The 20,792-nt window shown below is 44.5% G+C and overlaps 1 protein-coding gene across 1 annotated transcript in view; it reads right to left on the bottom strand.

Annotated features, from left to right (window-relative positions):
* Positions 1-20,404, bottom strand: part of LOC144781997 (calpain-1 catalytic subunit-like) — a 383,987-nt gene extending 363,583 nt beyond the window's left edge. Inside the window, exon 1 of the mRNA XM_078661096.1 lies at positions 20,293-20,404. The gene's annotated coding sequence lies outside the window, so the exon portion shown is untranslated. The remainder of the gene's footprint in view (positions 1-20,292) is intronic.
* Between the last annotated feature and the right edge of the window lie 388 nt (positions 20,405-20,792).

Genomic DNA, 20,792 nt, shown 5'->3' with positions numbered 1-20,792 from the left:
TAGAGTGCTGGTGATAGATAGATAGAGTGAGGGCGATAGATAGATAGCGTGAGGGCGATAAATAGATAGATAGAGTGAGGGCGATAGATAGATTGATAGATAGATAGAGTGAGGGCGATAGATAAATTGATAGATAGAGTGAGGGCGATAGATAGATTGATAGATAGATAGAGTGAGGGCGATAGATAGATTGATAGATAGATAGAGTGAGGGCGATTAGATAGATAGAGTGAGGGCGATTAGATAGATAGAGTGAGGGCGATAGATAGAGTGAGGGCGATAGATAGAGTGAGGGCGATAGATAGAGTGAGGGCGATAGATAGAGTGAGGGCGATAGATAGAGTGAGGGCGATAGATAGAGGGAGGGCGATAGAGTGAGGGTGATAAGATAGAGTGAAGGCGATAGATAGAGTGAGGGCGATAGATAGACAGATAGAGTGAGGGCGATTAGATAGATAGACTGAGGCCGAAAGATAGAGTGAGGGCGATAGATCGATAGACAGATAGAGTGAGGGCGATAGATCGATAGACAGATAGAGTGAGGGCGATAGATAGATAGATAGTTGTGTGTGTGGTTGTGTGTGGTTGTGGTTGTGTGTGTGGTTGTGGTTATGTGTGCGTGGTTGTGTGTGTGTGGTTGTGTGTGTGTGGTTGTGTGTGTTATGCTTTGTTTTTCTATGTTTTGTTATGCTATGTTTTGTTGTGTTTGGTATGCTATGTTTTGCTAGGCTATGATATGTTTTGTTTTGTTATGCTATGCTAATTTTTGTTATGTTACGCTATGTTTTGTTATGCTATGCAATGTTTTGTTTTGCTATTCTATGCTTTGTTTTGTTATGCTATGCTATGTTTTTTTGCTATCCTATGCTTTGTTTTGTTATGCTATGCAATGCTTTGTTGTGTTTGTTATGCTATGCTTTGTTATGCTATGCTATGTTGTGTTGTGTTGTGTTGTGTTTTGCTATGCTATGCTTTGTTTTGCTATGCTATGTTTTGTTATGCTATGTTTTGTTATGCTATGTTTTGTTATGCTATGCTATGTTTTGTTATGCTATGCTTTGTTATGCTTTGTTATGCTATGCTATGTTTTGCTATGCTTTTTTTGCTATGCTATGTTTTGTTGTGTTTGATATGCTATGTTTTGCTATGCTATTATATGTTTTGCTATGCCATGTTTTGTTATGCCATGTTTTGTTATGCCATGTTTTGTTAGGCTATGTTTTGTTTTGCTATCCTATGCTTTGTTTTGTTATGCTATGCTCTGTTTAGTTTTGCTATCCTATGCTATGTTGTGTTTTGTTTTGTTATGCTATGCTATGTTGTGTTTTGTTATGCTATGCTGTGTTTTGTTATGCTATGCTATGTTTTGTTGTGTTTTGTTATGCTATTTTTTGTTATGCTATTTTTTGTTATGCTATGTTTTGTTGTGCTTTATTACGCTGTGCTTGGTTATGCTGTGCTTGGTTATGCTGTCCTTGGTTGTGCTGTGCTTGGTTGTGCTGTGCTTGGTTGTGCTGTGCTTGGTTGTGCTGTGCTGTGTTTTGCTGGGCTGTGTTGTGCTGTGTTTTGCTGTGCTGTGCTGTGTTTTGCTGTGTTTTGCTGTGCTGCGCTGTGCTGTGTTTTGCTGTGCTGTGTTGTGTTTTGCTGTGCTGTGTTTTGCTGTGCTGTGTTGTGCTGTGCTGTGTTTTGCTGTGCTGTGTTTTGCTGTGCTGTGCTTTGCTGTGCTGTGTTTTGCTGTGCTGTGCTGTGTTTTGCTGTGCTGTGTTTTGCTGTGCTGTGTTTTGCTGTGCTGTGTTTTGCTGTGCTTTGCTGTGCTGTGCTGTGTTTTGCTGTGCTGTGTTTTGCTGTGCTGTGTTTTGCTGTGCTGTGTTGTGTTTTGCTGTGCTGTGTTGTGTTTTGCTGTGCTGTGTTTTGCTGTGCTGTGTTTTGCTGTGCTGTGCTGTGTTTTGCTGTGCTGTGTTTTGCTGTGCTGTGTTTTGCTGTGCTGTGCTGTGTTTTGCTGTGCTGTGCTGTGTTTTGCTGTTCTGTGCTGTGTTTTGCTGTGCTGTGTTTTGCTGTGCTGTGTTTTGCTGTGCTGTGCTGTGCTTTGCTGTGCTGTGTTTTGATGTGCTGTGCTTTGCTGTGCTGTGTTTTGCTGTGCTGTGTTTTGCTGTGCTGTGCTGTGTTTTGCTGTGCTGTGCTTTGCTGTGCTGTGTTTTGCTGTGTTTTGCTGTGCTGTGCTGTGTTTTGCTGTGCTGTGTTTTGCTGTGCTGTGTTTTGCTGTGCTGTGCTGTGTTTTGCTGTGCTGTGTTTTGCTGTGCTGTGCTGTGTTTTGCTGTGCTGTGTTTTGCTGTGCTGTGTTTTGCTGTGCTGTGCTGTGTTTTGCTGTGCTGTGCTGTGTTGTGATGTGCTGTGTTTTGCTGTGCTGTGTTTTGCTGTGCTGTGCTGTGTTTTGCCGTGCTGTGTTTTGCCGTGCTGTGTTTTGCTGTGCTGTGCTTTGCTGTGCTGTGTTTTGCTGTGCTGTGTTTTGCTGTGCTGTGTTTTGCTGTGCTGTGCTTTGCTGTGCTTTGCTGTGCTTTGCTGTGTTTTGCTGTGTTTTGCTGTGCTGTGTTTTGCTGTGTTTTGCTGTGCTGTGTTGTGCTGTGTTTTGCTGTGCTGTGTTTTGCTGTGCTGTGCTGTGTTTTGATAAGCTGTGCTGTGTTTTGCTGTGTTTTGCTGTGTTTTGCTGTGTTGTGCTGTGCTGCGTTTTGCTGTGCTGTGCTGTGTTTTGCTGTGCTGTGTTGTGTTGTGCTGTGTTTTGCTGTGCTGTGCTGTGTTTTGCTGTGCTGTGCTTTGCTGTGTTTTGCTGTGTTTTGCTGTGCTGTGCTGTCCTGTGCTGTGTTTTGCTGTGCTGTGCTGTGTTTTGCTGTGCTGTGTTTTGCTGTGCTGTGCTTTGCTGTGTTTTGCTGTGCTGTGCTGTCCTGTGCTGTGTTTTGCTCTGCTGTGTTGTGCTGTGTTGTGCTGTGCTGTGCTGTGTTTTGCTGTGCTGTGCTGTGTTTTGCTGTGCTGTGCTGTGTTTTGCTGTGCTGTGCTTTGCTGTGTTTTGCTGTGCTGTCCTGTGCTGTGTTTTGCTGTGCTGTCCTGTGCTGTGTTTTGCTGTGCTGTGTTGTGTTTTGCTGTGCTGTGTTGTGTTGTGCTGTGCTGTGTTGTGTTGTGCTGTGCTGTGTTTTGCTGTGCTGTGCTGTGTTGTGTTTTGCTGTGCTGTGTTGTGTTGTGTTTTGCTTTGCTGTGCTGTGTTTTGCTGTGCTGTGTTGTGTTTTGCTGTGCTGTGTTGTGTTTTGCTGTGCTGTGCTTTGCTGTGCTGTGTTGTGTTTTGCTGTGCTGTGCTGTGTTGTGTTTTGCTGTGCTGTGCTGTGTTTTGCTGTGCTGTGCTGTGTTGTGCTGTGCTGTGTTTTGCTGTGCTGTGTTGTGTTTTGCTGTGCTGTGCTTTGCTGTGCTGTGTTGTGTTTTGCTGTGCTGTGCTGTGTTGTGTTGTGTTTTGGTGTGCTGTGCTGTGTTGTGTTTTGCTGTGCTGTGTTGTGTTGTGTTTTGCGGTGCTGGTAAGGGTATGTGAGGGTGTGAAGGTGAGGGTGTGAGGGTGAGGGTGTGAGGGTGAGGAGGTGTGTGAGGGTGAGGAGGTGTGTGAGGGGTGAGGGGGTGAGGGCGTGAGGGTGAGTGTCTCCAATGAATGTCACTGCTTCGCCTTCTTTGAAAATGTTCAGTGCTGCAAATAGAGCATGCCGCCCTAATTATCACAGCATGAGGCCCCAAAGTGATCATTATCACAGCATGCAGAGAGCCGCCCCACGCTGCTGGAGCACTCAACTGCACATTAATTATAGTTGAGTGCTCCAGCAGCCTGGGGGCCTGTTGACATGCTGTGATAAGTGGGTCTCATGCTGTGATAATTGTTGCGGTGCCTGAGGAAGTGGAGACTCCTGCTGGGATAATTGTTCTTGTGGCGCCTCAGGAAGTAGAGTTTCATGCTGGGATAATTGGTCTGGCGGGCTTGCAGCGCCTGACGTCCAACAAACGTGCACAAGCTGCTCAACCTTGAAGCGCGTTCACAGACCTGGGTCGGCTCGTACCCAGGTCTGTATCGGGCTCGTTCACAGCTGTTACTCCCTTGACAGGGAGGAAGGTGACTATAGTCTCGCTGGCGGGAGCGCTTCGCGCTCCAACGCCAGCTCGACCTAAAAAGCCAGTAGCTCTGGCTTGGAGAAGCTTGTATTCATTACAGATAAGCTGAGTTTAAAAACTAAAGTGTGAAAAGGACATTTGACACAGCTTTCATAAATGCACTTCAGGCTTCCATATACGATAATGACTCAAGGCTCTCATAAATATGCCCCTCAATCAGTACCTCTCAGGAAGTGCCCCTAAAATGTGGAACTTCATTTTGCCGCCATCAGGACAGTTCCACCCTATGAATCGCTCAAAAAGGCGAATGAAAAACCTCATGTTGAATCGTCACTTATGCTTAGATGCTGCACGTGCCTCCAGAAAGTCCTTGTTTACATATGCCTGGAGCCATCAAATCAACAAGACTATTAATGACATTATGAAAGGGAGGTATGTACCATGGAACAACTGGTGATCCTCTGTCAATATAAATGTATATATTTAAAACCTTATTTTGATCCTTCTATACTGACTCTTAACAAATGTTTCCATTCTTCACGCATTTATTGAAACTCACGTAACGTAATTTAAAGATTTACTATATATGTAAACTCTGCCACCCTTGGATTTAGTCCACGCTATATAAAATAACTAAATAAATAAATATGTACGAAATCCTCTTACCACTGCTATGGCTGAAGCACTCATACAGACGGAATGATCTGAAAATGAGGGTGGAGGGGGGGGGGGGGTATCTGCACCGCATATTGTACAATGAAATATGTTACTTCCCTCCGCTGTTGTGACATGAGATGCTAGGTCAAAGAGTGAAATGTGTATGCTGAAAGTGCAATAAAGTTATTTAAGGTTCCGAGTACTGGGTGTTATTTCTCTTGCAATGGAGTTTAATGGAAGGAAAGGATAGGCTTTGCTTCTAAACAAACCTAATAATTGGTCAGGTGTAAAGTTTGGTTTTTCTTTCTTCAACTATTTCTGTCACAGCATATACAAGTGTGTGAACTGTGCTCCAGGTGTCAGCCAATACAACACCCGCAGGAAAAACCTGACAAAAGGCCACGGGAACGACAGTAATTTGGCACGCACATGTGGGCTATGGGATCCTATTTCAAACCGAACGGATAGTTGAGCAAGCCTTGGCAAAGACAAGGGAAAGAAAAGTGTTTGATAATAGTTGTGTTACTTTGTGTTTCATGCCCATACCCCTCTTCTCTATTGTATTAGAAAGAAAATCTTATAATGAAGCAACATTTTGGGCTACAGAAATATGGAAGCTAGTAATACGGCCTCTTTGCTGAACAGACTTCATTAGCAAAATTAAAATGCAACAAGAAAAAGTGAGTGGAATAAAAACAAATAAGAAGATGAAGTTTGTATTATAAGTGGGGAACGTAAAAGGCATACACAACAAAATATTGCATTGTAGATACTTTGGCAAAGGCACAGTTGTTGGTTCCATTTTTAGGTTGAGATTGGCGTAGGCTGCGCACATGCGCAGTCTCGCCAGCGAGACATAGGGCCCCATTAGGATGGCGGGCGGACTTTGCCCGCCCGCCATCCTCACGGTACTAGGGACCGGCCGCCATGAGGGCGGGGGTCCCGTTGGCAGCATTAGGATGCGCCCGCCACAGTGGCGGGCGCATCCTGTATTCCCATCATTGTGGCGGGCGGTGCACTCTGCACCGCCCGCCACAATGCTGAAAATGCTTTGCCCATTAAAGAAATGGGGTAACCCAATTGGTCTAGGACCTGGGTGATTCACGTTATTACAAAACAATGGTCCAGAGACTATTATTTAAGATGTCGCAGTTAGTCAACAATTTATAAATTCGTGATCTGAGTATAATCATCTACTCTAATCAAATAAATTGTAAACTCTTAAAAATGCAACAGCAGAGACAAAACTTTCAATGGTGGTTTAATTATTTTCCCACTCTCAAATAATCCTTCGTGCAATACAGTTTATCAATATAGGTTTCTGATCAACTTATAAATGATGGTTTGACTTTTGGAAGGCCAGGCACGAGTTTGGGGATAACTTATGTATCCTAACATATTGTAATTTTATGTCACTTATCTTTGCAATTCTTTTCTTTTCTCATCACTGAACGTTATCACTTCTTTCTATTTTTGCACGCTCCTATCGGGGCAACCATTATGACCCTTATGTATTTTTAGAATTGTATGCATCATTGATAGTGCATTTGAGAGTGGGAAAATAATTAAACCACCATTGAAAGTTTTGTCTCTGCTGTTGCATTTTTAAGAGTTTACAATTTATTTGATTAGAGTAGATGATTATACTCAGATCACGAATTTATAAATTGTTGACTAACTGCGACATCTTAAATAATAGTCTCTGAAAATGCTTTGCAGCATTTGCATGACGAAAGCGGCAGGCACCGCGCGGTGCCTGCCGCTTTCATTATGCAAATGCAGGGGGGTACCATAGGTACCCCCCTGTGTGCACCCCCCTACTGTGCTGCACTCTGGGGGCCCGCAGGGGGCCCCCAGAGTGAAGTCCGCCTGCCTTTCCGTGGTGGCATCGCCGCCACGGAAAGGCATTGTCAGATGCCTATTCTAATATGGCTGGCGGTGTCTGATAGACACCGCCACCATGTTATCACTTATCCGCCCCGGCCGCCAGGCGACCGGGGCAGTAAACAGGCGGGCGGTGTTTCCCACCGCTGCGGTCCCCTCCGCCATCGTAATATGGCGGGGGGGAATGCAGGGAAGGATGTCGGGCGGATTGCCTCCGCCAGGGTGGCGGTGGCCCTTAATGTCTCAGAGTAGCAAGGGTAAACCCCGCCCCTCTTCTCCATTGGCTGGCCTCTTAAATGGCGGCCAGCCATTGGAGAAGAGGTCTCTGTGATGTTCTCTTTTCGCTGTAAGCCCCGTCCTTTTTGGATTGAGGGGCGTGTTTTTTTCGTTTCTTTCTCTCATCTCCTAAAGCCAATGGAGAAGAGGAGAGAAAGAAAAACACGTCGCCCCAGTCTAAAAAGGACGGGGCTTACAGACTCCTGCTGCCCGTCTGCCCGCGTGTCAGCTGTTTAGGCGTGAGCCTACCCAATGCTTGTTTTGTCTTGCTTTCCAAATTATAATAAAAAAACAGGCAGGCTCACAATTCCCGGAAAGTAAAGGGCCAGGACTTAATCAGCTTCCCACGCCTCACAAAGGAACACTCGCCATCTCTAGAGACAGTTTTCTACGCAGCTGGTACCCATTTGTTGTTGTTTTTTTCGATGGGTAGGGCTTTTTGCTGCTTGTGTTAAAAATGCCTGGGCATGTTGGTGCAACCAACGCACGCGGTGGACGAGTGGAGCCCACAATGCATGCGACTGCCTCTACGGGATCCTTCCCGAGGGGTGTACCTGCAATTTCCGGTCGACTCTTTAGCATTTTGTCGCGTTTTAAAAAAAATTAAAATCTGTGCAATCACCTCATGATTGCATAAATAGTCAGTGTTATATGAATTGAGCTGTGTCACTGGTTTGCGAAAGGCGGCCTAAAGGGGTTGTCTCGGCGCTTATGAACCTAAGCTTGTGTGTATCCCTCCTCCACCTTTGTTGTTGTGCTACAGCGTCACTGGTTCTAAGGGGGTGAGGTGCGGTGTCCCGCGCTGCTTATAGGCCACTCCCCCTCTGTGTGTGAGCGAACCATCCTGCGCCTGTTATTTTAAGCACGTTCCTGTCCGTGGGGGGAGGGGTTGAGCTCGCTCCCCGTGTCAGTATTTGTGTGTATACTGCCAAGGGCTGTTATTTTCAGATGCCTCACTGGCTCTCGGAGCTGCAGCCTCTTCCCGCCTCTCTGACACGGGATCTTCGCTCGTAAGATTTGCTACTTCCTAGTTCTTCTTTTGCGAATATCAGCACGACCCAGTAACAAGTTAGGATGGCGATCAGGTAGATCTGATTAGTACCTCGCTTTGAAAAAGGTGCGTCACTTGATTTAGTGAGATGAATTTCCTCAACCGTACTCCAGAGACCGACTGTGTGCTTCTTCTACACTGAGAGGAGAGAGCTCAATGAGAGCTCCACCCCTCTAACCTTTCGACCGAGGAGAGCCACCAGGGGGCCACAGACTCCTGGACAGATACACCTGTGGGGAAAGAGTCCTACCGGCGCCGCTTGGCACATGCATGGTTCCAGTTGCTGTGAAGAGTCCAGCTGTGTTCAGCTCCATGCAACCCGAGCGTTGCCAGGGTTCTGTTTTACGTCACGGGGGTCTCGTGAGTACGCAGCTGAAGTTAGTTGACAGCTGACTGATTTAGGGAGCGTTATCTATGGGCATCCTGCTTCAATAAATCGGTTATTAATCCCACTGAATCTTGGAAATGCTTACTACATATTGGCTACGACAGGCAGTAAGATCACCAGATGGTGCGGAAGGAACCCATGCACACTCAACTGAAGACCTCAGTCACCTTTGAAGCATCCGCTGTGGGTACTACAATGAATGTACATTGGTGAATTATTGCGAGTCAGTTTGAGCACCCTGCTTAGGGAACCTGACTGTGGGTGGCCACTGAAGTGAGGCGTGGCCTCGTCCGTGCACTCTCCTTTACTATTGGCGCAAGACCATCACACCACCCACCACCACCACCACATCCACCACCACATCCACCACCACATCCACCACATCCACCACCACCACATCCACCACCACCACATACACAACCGCATCCACCACCACCACGTCCACCACCACCATGTCCACCACATCCACCACCACCACGTCCACCACGTCCACAACATCCACCACCACCACATCCACCACCACATCCACAACCACATCCACCACCACATCCACCACCACATCCTCCACCACCACATCCACCACCACCACATCCTCCAATATCACCATATCCACCACATCCACCACCACCGCCACATCTGCCACCACATCTGCCACATCCACCTCCACCACCACATCCGCCACATCCACCTCCACCACCACATCCACCATCACCACATCCACCACCACATCCACCACCACCACATCCACCACCACATCCACCACCAACACATCCACCACCACATTCACTACCACATCCACCACCACATCCACCACCACCACCACATCCACCACCATATCCACCAGATCCACCACCACCACATCTATGTGTTTGTGTGTGTCTGTGTGTGTGTGTGGCTCTGTGTGTGTGTGTGTGTGGCTCTCTGTGTGTGTGCGTGTGGGTGCAAATGCAATAGGTCTCACATTTGCAAGAGATTAAGCTATTGGCATTGTAAATGACAATGCCATTTATTTATCTGTTTTCAAAACCAACACATAAATAAAAAAATTGTCATTTACAATGCCAATAGCTCTAACTTTTGCAAAGGCGAGACCGTTGCATTGTAAATGCTTGTTAAGAAAGCCTTCGTACGCGCAAGCCTTTTCTCTGTGAACAAAAAACTGTAAATCCAGCAGTTAACATTACATACAGCTAAGTAAAACAAATTAATGTGCAAGGGCTATTACTGAAAAGCACATTGCCTTTACAATAGAATAATGCATCCAAAGAAACAAACAATTCTTAGCAACAGGGATGGGCAAAACCAATAGGTCTCGCCTATTCGAGAGCTACTAGCTTTTTCAAAGTTTGGTTTAGGCATGTGCTACTGTGCAAAATGGCTGAACAAAACATTAAAAAAGCCAGTAGCTCTGGCTTGGAGAAGCTTGTATTCATTACAGATAAGCTGAGTGAGGGTTAAAACTAAAGTGTGAAAAGGACATTTGACACAGCTTTCACAAATGCACTTCAGGCTTCCATATACGATAATGACTCAAGGCTCTCATAAATATGCCCCTCAATCTGTACCTCTCAGGAAGTGCCCCTAAAATGTGCAACTTCATTTTGCCGCCATCAGGACAGTTCCACCCTATGAATCGCTCAAAAAGGCAAATGAAAAACCTCATGTTGAATCACTTATGCTTAGATGTGACACGAGCCTCCAGAAAGTCCTTGTATACATATGCCTGGAGCGATCAAATCAACAAGACTATTAATGAGATTATGAAAGGGAGTTATGTACCATGGAACAACTGGTGATCCTCTGTCAATATAAATGTATACATTTAAACCCTTATTTTGATCCTTCTATACTGACTCTTAACAAATGTTTCCATTCTTCACGCATTTATTGTAACTCACTTAACGTAATTTAAAGATTTACTGTATAAGTAAACCATGCCCCTATGGATTTAATCCACGCTATATAAAATAACTAAATAAATAAATAAATATGTACAAAATCCTGCTGAAGCACTCGTACGGACTGAATGACCTGAATATGGGGGGGAGGTAACTGCACCGCATATTGTACAATGAAATATGTTACTTCCCTCCGCTGTTGTGACATGAGATGCAAGGTCAAAGGGTGAAATGTGTATGCTGAAATTGCAATAAAGTTATTTAAGGTTCCGAGTACTGGGTGTTATTTCTCTTGCAATGGAGTTCAATGGAAGGAAAGGATAGGCTTTGCTTTAATACTTGGTCAGGTGTAAAGTTTGGTTTCTCTTTCTTCAGCTATTTCTGTCACAGCATATACAAGTGTGTGAACTGAGCTTCAAGTGTCAGCCAGTACAACGCCCGCAGGAAAAACCTAACAAAAGGTCAAGGGAAAGACAGTAATTTCGCGCGCACATGTGGGCTACGGGATCCTAATTCAAACCGAACGGATAGTTGAGTAAGCCTTGGCAAAGACAAGGGAAAGTGTTTGTTAATCGTTGTGTTACTTTGTATGTCATGTCCACACCCCTCTTCTCTATTGTATTAGAAAGAAAATCTTATAATTAAGCAACTTTTTGGGCTACAGAAATATGGAATCTAGTAAAACGGCCTCTTTGCTGAACAGACTTCATTAGCAGAATAAAAATGCAACAAGAACAAGCATTTACAATGCAATGGTCTCGGCATTATTAAAGGTAGAGCTATTGGCATTGCTCATAACATTTTTTTTCATTTTTGTTTTTTAAAACATAAATAAATGGTATTGTCATTTACAATGGCAATAGGTGAGCATTAGCGAGTAGTAGAGAGTTTCGCGGACACAGAGCCACACACACACACACACACACACACAGAGCTGTGCACACACACAAACACAGACAGAGCCGCGCACACACACACACAGACAGAGCCGCGCACACACACACACAGAGCCGCGCACATACACACATACACAGAGCCGCGCACACACACACACAGACCCGTGCACACACACACACAGAGCCGCGCACACACACAGAGCCGAGCACACACACACAGACAGCGCTGCACACACACACACAGGCAGAGCGCATAAAAGTCCACACTGTGGGAATTCCAGCATTTAAAATGTCACATGAATGTCAAGTTTCCAAACTTACTACTGGAAATGGTCAAGGATTCCCAAAAGTCATACGTCTACATCTGTACATAGTAGTACATCTACAGGTGTAGATGTATTTTTTTTGTTTGTTTATCAGGCCCTTTAATTTTGCTTGCCCCAAAAGGTTATTTCCAACTTAAAATAAATCAAAGTTAAAATGCCTGGGTGGAAACTTTAAGAAAGGGAAGAGGACTCCATACCATTTACACAAAACACTGCCAGGGAATCTAACCGACAGAATTGGGCATGGAAGGGGGGGGGTTATTATAAGGCAGAAGTGATCTGTCTTGTTCTCACACTGCAGTGCCTTCCGAATGAATCTTTTCTCACTCATCCTGGCACGTGCAAGGTGCGAGTCTGGCTTGGGTTTTACACATTACGTAAGTTTGGCTCGCATTGGCTGGAGATCATCAGCTCAGCGAACCTATGGGAGCATAAGAAGAGTGTGGCCAAGAATCCCTGCCCAAAACTGGCCACAATTAACACAGGGCAAGTGGGAGACATCCGTACTAAGACTGCATACGTTCTGCTTATTTCGCCAACTGTTCTGCTGCTCTAGTTGTAACCACGCTTATGTGATGTAAATGTACATCAGTAGGCAGTATTTCTATCTTGAAAAGGTTACGTATATCACTTCTCATGTCACCATTTAGTCCTGATCTCCTGTGACTACACTTTTTCAGAGAAAATATGCACAGCACTAGACTGCACTTCTGCATTAATTTGAGATAAAAACCGTGCCACCCTGAAATCACACACAACACAACCAACAGTACACCTTTGACAAAACATTTCACCTATATCCAACATGGAACTAATGTGACCTCCAGCGGGCTATCACAGTGCTCCCAATAATACTTGCTACCAAAATAAACCAAGCACAAACATCCGCACAGCCAGAATCTCTACTCTTAGACTATGTTAATCACGTGGCAAAGGGCATGTTACCCGCTTAAGCGGTTGATAAGCATTTGGTATATGTCCACTGGCATACATCTCAGAAACCGAAAATCACACAGTCAAGGCTTTTTGAGCTGACAACTGCCCTCCAACCAGGAGCAGGCAGCTTTGCATAAAGTGCGTTATACAAATGCCATCAACATAACATTTGTCTCTATAACTTTCTCAAAGAAAGACATGCCTCCTCAAAAGTTCTTTGGGAACCACCCCTAAATTAGGAGGTATGGGTATTTAAAAGAACATGCGGGGACATATAAATAGGTGGAGGGCCCATGAATTTAGGTTGTTGTTATAAAAAAACAAAGTACATAATTTAGAGAAGCAAACATGTACAGATTCAAAGGTGCTAGCTACTGCACAATGCCGTTTGTTTAATCGATGCAAATATCTATTCTGGGGAAAGTAAACATTTCTGCTGCGTCCTTCTGAAAGCCTTAGTTTATATATTGTAGTGTTGACGCATTAGTGACTGTGCCTTACACTGTGCTTGGCGTTCAGGTATAGTGGGCGTGTCTGTGGCTGATTTAGGTGCTGTGTAAATGGGATTATGCAATTATTAAGCTCCTTCCCCTGGCTGCGTTTCAAGTAGTTAAAAGCCCTTTTCTGAGTGTCACAATCTGAGCCTGGGGAACATCGATTATTACGTGTGTCCATGGTAAGAACAGCCCCATGGTCTGTGCCTGAAGACCACAGTGTGCATGCGAGAAAGCTTAAGCTGTTTCGCCCAGTCTGTAACTGCATTAATTCAGCGCTTACTAGCCCGGACAAGGTGTCTCTATCCGGTTCACCTGCTGCAGAAGGTCCTGGTTGTAGGTGTCAGTGATGCGCTCTTTTTGCTGGCTCTGGCTCAGAAGCTTCTCCAGCTGCTGCACCTGCGCCCTGCAGGCTTCAAGCTGCTCTTTAAGGCTGAACTCTGTGACATCGGTGGGAGCGGGCCGCAGAAGGGATAAGTGTGTACGGCTCCGGTCCTGCTCCCTGTCGGGATCATCTGAAACAGGGGAGATCGGAGGGGACGGCGAGGGGTTGCACTCTGTCACATAGAGGTCTGGCTGAGGGCTACCCATCCTGTCGGGGGGTTAGGGCAAGGCTCCCCGGCGTAAGATGCCCGGGGAGAGGAACTTCGGCTATCCCATGACAAAAGCAGTGAGCACCAGCAACAACAACCAGCGCACCTCCTTCATCAGAAAATCTACTTCCGGGTCAAAAGCGTCCAGGAAGATCTCGGCAGCCTGCACTGACAGTAAACGTTCGCAGCTGATGATCAACTAGAACGCGCACTGCACAGAAAATGACAGAGACAACAAGCGCTGCATGGGTAACGCGCGTAGCAGCAACACCAACATCGAAGGCGAGCACTGTATGTGTAATAAACACATCTGGCAGCAACAACCGCACAGATACAATATGTCACTCGTTTACGTAGCCAGTACGCGACAGATTGAGAAACAATGGATTATCATACACTGCCTTTTTTTTTAAAGCTTTGCCAAAGCGAATTTCTGGCGTTAGCTGGCAATCTTTGGGCTGTGTCAATGCGTGTTTTGTTTAATCATTGTTTTTGTGGCACATTATTGCTGACGATGCTGCTACGCCCTAGAAGGAACCAAAAAAACAGTGGCAAAAAGAAACAAGAAAAAAAAATGGCAGCCGCAAACATCCGAAAATTTCGGATTCGGGGGCGTGTTTTTGGCGTTCTGAGTGACGGATGACGTCACAGTCCAAAGAACGCAAAAAAAAACGCCCCCGAATGCGAAAGAGACGTGGCTTTATTGGAGTGACTCCCTTCTCCTCCAATGGCTGGCCTCCGTTTAGGAAGCCAGCCAATGGAGGAGAATGGAGGAGAGAGGCGGGTTCCAAGCCCCCTAACTCCAAATCATAAAATCTTCGGGACTCCGCCCTCACTGCTTCGCAGTGCAACGGTCCCTCGACCTAAAAAACGAGTGGTATTTAAACAAATAATAAGATGTAGTTTGTATTGTAAGTGGGAAACGTAAAAGGCATACAAACCAAATATTGCATAGTAGATACTTTGGCAAAGGCACAGTTGTTGGTTCCGTTTTTAAGAGAGCCTTTGTACGCGCAAGCCTTTACTCTGTGAACAAAAAACTGTAAATCCAGCAGTTAACATTACAGCTAAGTAATATAAATGAATGTGCCAGGGATATTACTGAATAGCACATTGTCTTTACAATAGAATAATGCATCCAAAGAAACAAACATTTCTGAACGACAAGCACTGGCAAAACCAATTGGTCTTGGCTATGCAAGAGCTACTGGCTTTTTCAAAGTTTTGTTTAGCCATGTGCTACTGTACAAAATGGCTGAACAAAACATTAAAGAAAGCCAGTAGCTTTTGCTTGGAGAAGCTTGTATTCATTACAGATAAGCTGAGGGTTAAAACTAAAGTGTGAAAAGGACACAGCTTTCACAAATGCACTTCAGGCTTCCAGATACGATAATGAAATAACGTTGCACAATTCTCCAATATTATTTATGTGTGTTTTTTTATTTAGTGCAACTTCTACCGTAAAGATAATTTAGGAATTTAATAGTATTCTTGACACTCCCCCTCTTTGTGGGGAAAATATGAGAATAAAACATGCAGCATGACACAAACATACTAGCGCCTATTTTTCACCATAAAAGACTTTAGCTGGAACCATACAGTCAAATCCCGTATATCCGCACACAACCTGAAGTCGGGGGCACAGCCACATCTGTTTGGGCTAAATATAGAAATGTACTGTAAAATGCGCTCAGTGAAGCAAATCCGCAAGGCACATATGTTTCCTCCATGAAGAAATAAGCTGTAGCCATGAATTAAAATATTTTGGGCCTCATATACAAGGTTTTGGCGCAGGGCAGTGCCTCAAGGAGTCTTGCAGCGCTGCCCTGCAACATAAGAAAAGTGCAGCAATGCGCCGTGTTTATGAGATAGGGCGCATTCCTGTCCTTTTTCCCTGTGCTGGCGCACAATGGGCAGACTTGCGCCAACGCAGGCACGCTTGCACCATGGTGGGTGCCTGCATTATGAGGCTGATTGATTTTGTGCAGGAAGGGACACTGTCCTGCAGAAGAACAATTACGAGAGGTGTATTCCACTTTCCATGTGTGCTGCACAATGCAGCACACATAGAAAGAGGAAAAAATGGGGAAAAATTAAAACATTTCTCCTCGTTGTGCCTCCTTAGCGCCACCCCTGGGGTGGAGTTAGAATCTGACTAATTCCCCGGTTTATGATTCCTCTTAAATCTGGGAATGCTTCAGATTCCATGGGTGATGCGTGGGAACACCCACAGCAACACCGATGGAGCGCCCCTTTTACTCAGTGTGAAAGGTGCACATATTTGCAAGGCCATGAAAAGCCGGGTGAAGTGGCTTAGGGTGGCCTTGTAAATATGCTGTGGTACATTGCGCCACTGGAGTGTTAAAAAAGTGACGCTCCCACGGCGCAAGAGTGCCGCTACACTGTCAGCTTCTTTTGTTCACGTACAAAGGGATGTCATTTGCTCACGGCACTGTCTCGGTTTCTCATTAAACTATATTAAGCAAAAAGATATCTTCAATAAGGAATCCAAGAACGACGCCCTCCGCCCACACTACTTTTCACATCTGAGCCTCGAAGAAATGTACTAACAAAGCCTCATCCATTATTATCTGTTATTTACAAGGCTTATTAATTGCGAAAAAGTGGAATAACGTGCTATAGAAAAAATCCATCACTATTATCTGTGGGGACCGCTGAGCGCTGGGGCGTTGTAGGCCGCTGCATGCGCACTGCTTGGGTTCTACAGATCACACACGTGCTACACAGTGCTGGTCTGGACAGGAAGTGCCGTGCCACTCCTGCCCGTTTATTTATCTCCTTCTGGCCACGCCTGGCCAGAAAGTGTTACAAAGTGTGGTAGTGCTTCCGGGGCTCAAGGGAGACCCTCGGAGCACTAGAGCGCTACATTATCCATAAAACACGAACTTACCAGAACCTGTTGCCCCCAGAAAACACAGTATCCGGAGCTATACATTCACATCCTGGCTGCCTGCATAAATAAACTGTAATCTTAGGCACACAGCCTCTGGGAACCGCGCACCACTGGGCTAATGTAGGGGTGCTATGTGATCTTCGCTGTAACAGTTAAAATACATATACACTAAGGTACCCATCAGTGAAGTACCAGACGGGAGAGAACCCACAGGCATGCACAGGTAGTCATTTATTTAACAAGTTCGGCTCTAGTTAGCATGTATCCCCCAGAGAGACAATAGCATGAGCAATTGTTTGAAATCCAGGCTGCCTACACACATATTGTAATCTTATACATAGAGCTTCTGTTATGGGCAAGTATGGCGTAAAACCGGTTTGGTGACAGAAACCTACAGCTGAAATGGAAGCCCTGTGAATACATTAGCTAGATAATACACCACAACAGCCTCTTGCTGCTGCATCCATGTACAAAGGTCCTCGCCGTGAATGGTTCTTTGTTTACAGCACTGGCTGGGCTTCCCCTTAGCAATAATATACAAAACTAGAAAAAAGTACATCCTGAGGCCTCAGAACGAGGTAGTGCTTGTCAGCCTTATCTTAAGAGCCCAATATGGAAGAGTTGCTGCTAGGTTCACTAGCAGGCGGCGCCTCCCTGAGACATCTGAAAATTGGGTAAGCAAGAATGCGGGAGGGCGGTGCCAGGTGGGTGGGGGCGAGCAAGACGTTGGAGAGGGACAAACATCAACAGGGCCAGCAACTATGGTGCAACAACGGCAGGAGAAGCAGCGATGGGGAAACAACAACATGCAGAGGGAGGAGGAAAACAGCCTGCAAACACATGCATTTTTAAGGGGTGAATAAGTAAAATGTAAAAAAAATGGACCTCTGAAAGCACATGACCAGTAGATGGACAAGAGGCACAGAAAGGAAACAGTACTTATTCCACGCTCCATGGAGGGGAGAAACACACGAAGAGCAAGTGAAGTGTGCATGCAATGATCAAACAGAAGCAAGGAAATTAGGGCAATGATGAAGCCAACTAAGGGTAATCAATGAGTGGACTCTAAACCCCCTTAAGGCTAACAATATGTCTCTCAAGCAACAGGGCATGCATTGTCTCAGGTGACACCTAAAAAGCCATAAACCAGCAATTGAAAAGTCATCAAGTCAACGAAGTAAATGCATAAAAGCGCACACACTGGTTATAGTCTAACAAACGGATTACTTGATGCTCCATCACCAAACTAGCTCACCCAAGCAATGGCAATCATGAACAAGCATTGGCAAAGCCGAAGGGTCTCAGCAATGGGAGTGCTATAGGCGTTGGCAACGTTAATGGATTTGCGTATGGCTCTGGGGCTGCCTTTTTTGATATACACAAATGCATTAACATTGCCAATGCCTATATCTCTTGGATTGCCTAGACCTGTTAGCTGTGCTCGGCGATTGGAGAGGTATTGGCTACGTCAAATTTCACACTATCTAAAAAGGAAGACGCAAAAACGATATTGAATGTGGATTGAGGCTTGCGGCACTGTTTTGCCACAATTTCTAGACTATGATATTGGACACGTGGGAATTTTGGAAAAGTGGTTTTGCCTGCCATAAAGTGTTACTAAAAAGGAACTGTCAGTCAGTCAAGAAAACTTTTATTTGATTAGTTAAAATCATAAAAAATACATACAAACAAAACAACACAAAACTAATAACATTTAGTATGTACATATAGATGTTCACAATAAAATACCTCAGGATCAAGTCAATAATCCATGTAAAATAGATAGGGACAATTTCAATAAAAATATCTAAAAATCCACAATTCATATGACATCAAGTGTAAAAGATCTTTTCTTGTTAAGGCGCACAGTAGCAGCAATTAAACTACCAACACCATACATAATCCAAGGTTCATCTAATAGTTGAAGATACAGTAGTGCCGGTCTTGCCTGCAAGAACCCTTTTCCCCTCAGGAGCAGAACTATGAACTCCCTCCGGATATCAGTAAAAAGGTCACAAAAGAGCATAAAGTGCAAGGTGTCCTGTGATGAAAAATTATCACACTTACATGGGCCGGCGTCTTCTGGTTTACACCACCCTATGCTATCCCCCAGAATAAAGTGAATCATGTTCAGTCAAAACCTAGTCAGGAGCCACCGATGGGAGTGATTGGTCACGATCTTTAAATAGGGCTCAATCAATGGAGAGGTATTTTTCAAATAATGAGCCCTAACCAAAGGTTTTTGAGGCTCCCGATCCTCCCATTCCATCATCTTTAAGTTAAAAAATTGGGTCTTAACCCACTTCACATCAACTTTTCTAATCCCCTTCGGGTTATGATAAAGGTCTGGGCGTCCCAACATAGATTTTACATATGACAGCCATTGAATACTTGTAGCCTTATCCAATGAAACACAGTCCCGTAGGATTAAATGATTCAATGTTATGTCAGAGTTAAGCCAAGTGTTAAGCCAACAGACCAAGGGTGCTACTTTCAGTAAGTCAGTCACATAACCCAGACCCAATTCATGATGGATAGCAAAGGTTGGCGTTGATTGGGGAACAGACACAAGGGTGTGTAAAAAACTATTTTCGGCCAACTGCACCGCTTCCACTTGTTTGTAGCCCCAAATTGCAGCGTCATACGTAGCAAAGGCAGGCGTTTAGCTCTATAGATGGAAATAATGGCTTCAAAGGGCCTAGCTCCCAGACGCCGTGCAAGCCCCATTAATGCTGAGGTAGATCTAACTACAGAATCTTTTTTAGATTTATATTGGGGAACCCATGAGCCTCTATCGTCAAAGAGTACACCCAAATAAGTAAAAGAGGGTACTCTAGACACCACAGCTCCATTACAGGTAAGAGATTTAGTCTATTTCTGTGCCCCGCAATCATAACATGAGACTTAGCAATATTCACTATTAGATTCAGAGAACACATAAAAACCCCAAAGGCATCCAAAAGCCTCTGGAGACCCACGGCAGTTCGGGATAATAAAACAGCGTCTTCCGCATATAGGAGAACTGGGATGGAAAGTGCCCCTACATGCGAAGTATCCAAACTTGCCTGGGCCAGTGTTTTATCTAAATCATATATATAAAGGGTAAAAAGCAGAGGGGCCAGGATACAACCCTGTCGCACACCTCGGCACTATTTAAAAGGTCTTGTAAAAGGTCTTGTACAATTGCCATCCTGAGTGAACCTGACTGCAGCCGATAAATACTGGTGTAAGTCTGCCAAAAAATATACCAGACTTGGATCAATGCCCAATTCAAGTAAAATGGACCATAGCTTCGATCTGTTAACAAAAGGAACTGAAATGGCACAAACATACTAAAAACATAGAAGTGTCACAAATGAGCAAAGTGAAACATTTTTTTTATTTTTTTTTATTATTTTTTTATTGAGGTACTTTGGAATCAAAATAAACAATAGCATGTTTAAGGTCAGTCAGCAAAAAAAAACCAGAGTAACATCAGAAATACTATCAGGAATACAATATGACAAAGACAGGGAGAAAATCATAATATACTTTTTAGATACCAAACATAGAAGTACAACTAGTCAAAAACTGAATTCCAGATTTTGTCGAACTTTCTAATCCCTCCGATTCGTTGTGCATATAGCAGTTCAGTTTTTCTTACTCTTTTCATTTTATCTAACCATTCCTGGAACAGGGGAACATGTATTCACTGCCAGTTCTGGAGTATCAGAGATCTTGCCACAGCTGAGACTATATATAACAGCAAAGTGAAACATCACGTCTAAGCAAAGTGGCAACTTGTCAGGTATGGTATGCTGCAACATTACGATTTAATGTTACATACTACACCATTTACTGACATGCTCGAACCGGGACCCAAACTCAGCTGTTCATACTCCTATCTGCTGTGAGCTCGATGGAAGTGAAGTGTGAGAGTAGATATCGTAGAGAGGGACATAGACACAACGCACACCCAGCAATAAAGTTAGACATTAAAGAATAATAGCTTAGAAACAAAAGAGGGGCAGTAAGCAAGGAAAGCGGAGATGCATTGACACAGGAGAAGGACTAAAACCACACAGTTGTACCAAAGAACTAGGATGCTATCATTGTAAATGAATAATACAACAAAAGTGTCAAACATTGGACGCCATGTTTTTTTTTAGAAGAGTAGCGGACGAATTCACTGTATTATATATTATACGTGGTTTTGTTTAAAGCAACCCTGGATTTTAAATATGAGAAGGCAGTAGATAACAACGAACCACAGACACAGGTGATGTGGTTTTCAACGTACCTTTAATTCATTGTGTCATTGTGTGTGAGCACTGCTCCAACTCCTTTTTGAAATTTGCTCATG

Source organism: Lissotriton helveticus, chromosome 9 (genome assembly GCF_964261635.1).
Source record: "Lissotriton helveticus chromosome 9, aLisHel1.1, whole genome shotgun sequence".
Taxonomy (NCBI): Eukaryota; Metazoa; Chordata; class Amphibia; order Caudata; family Salamandridae; genus Lissotriton; species Lissotriton helveticus.
This window is presented reverse-complemented; position numbering and strand designations above follow the sequence as displayed.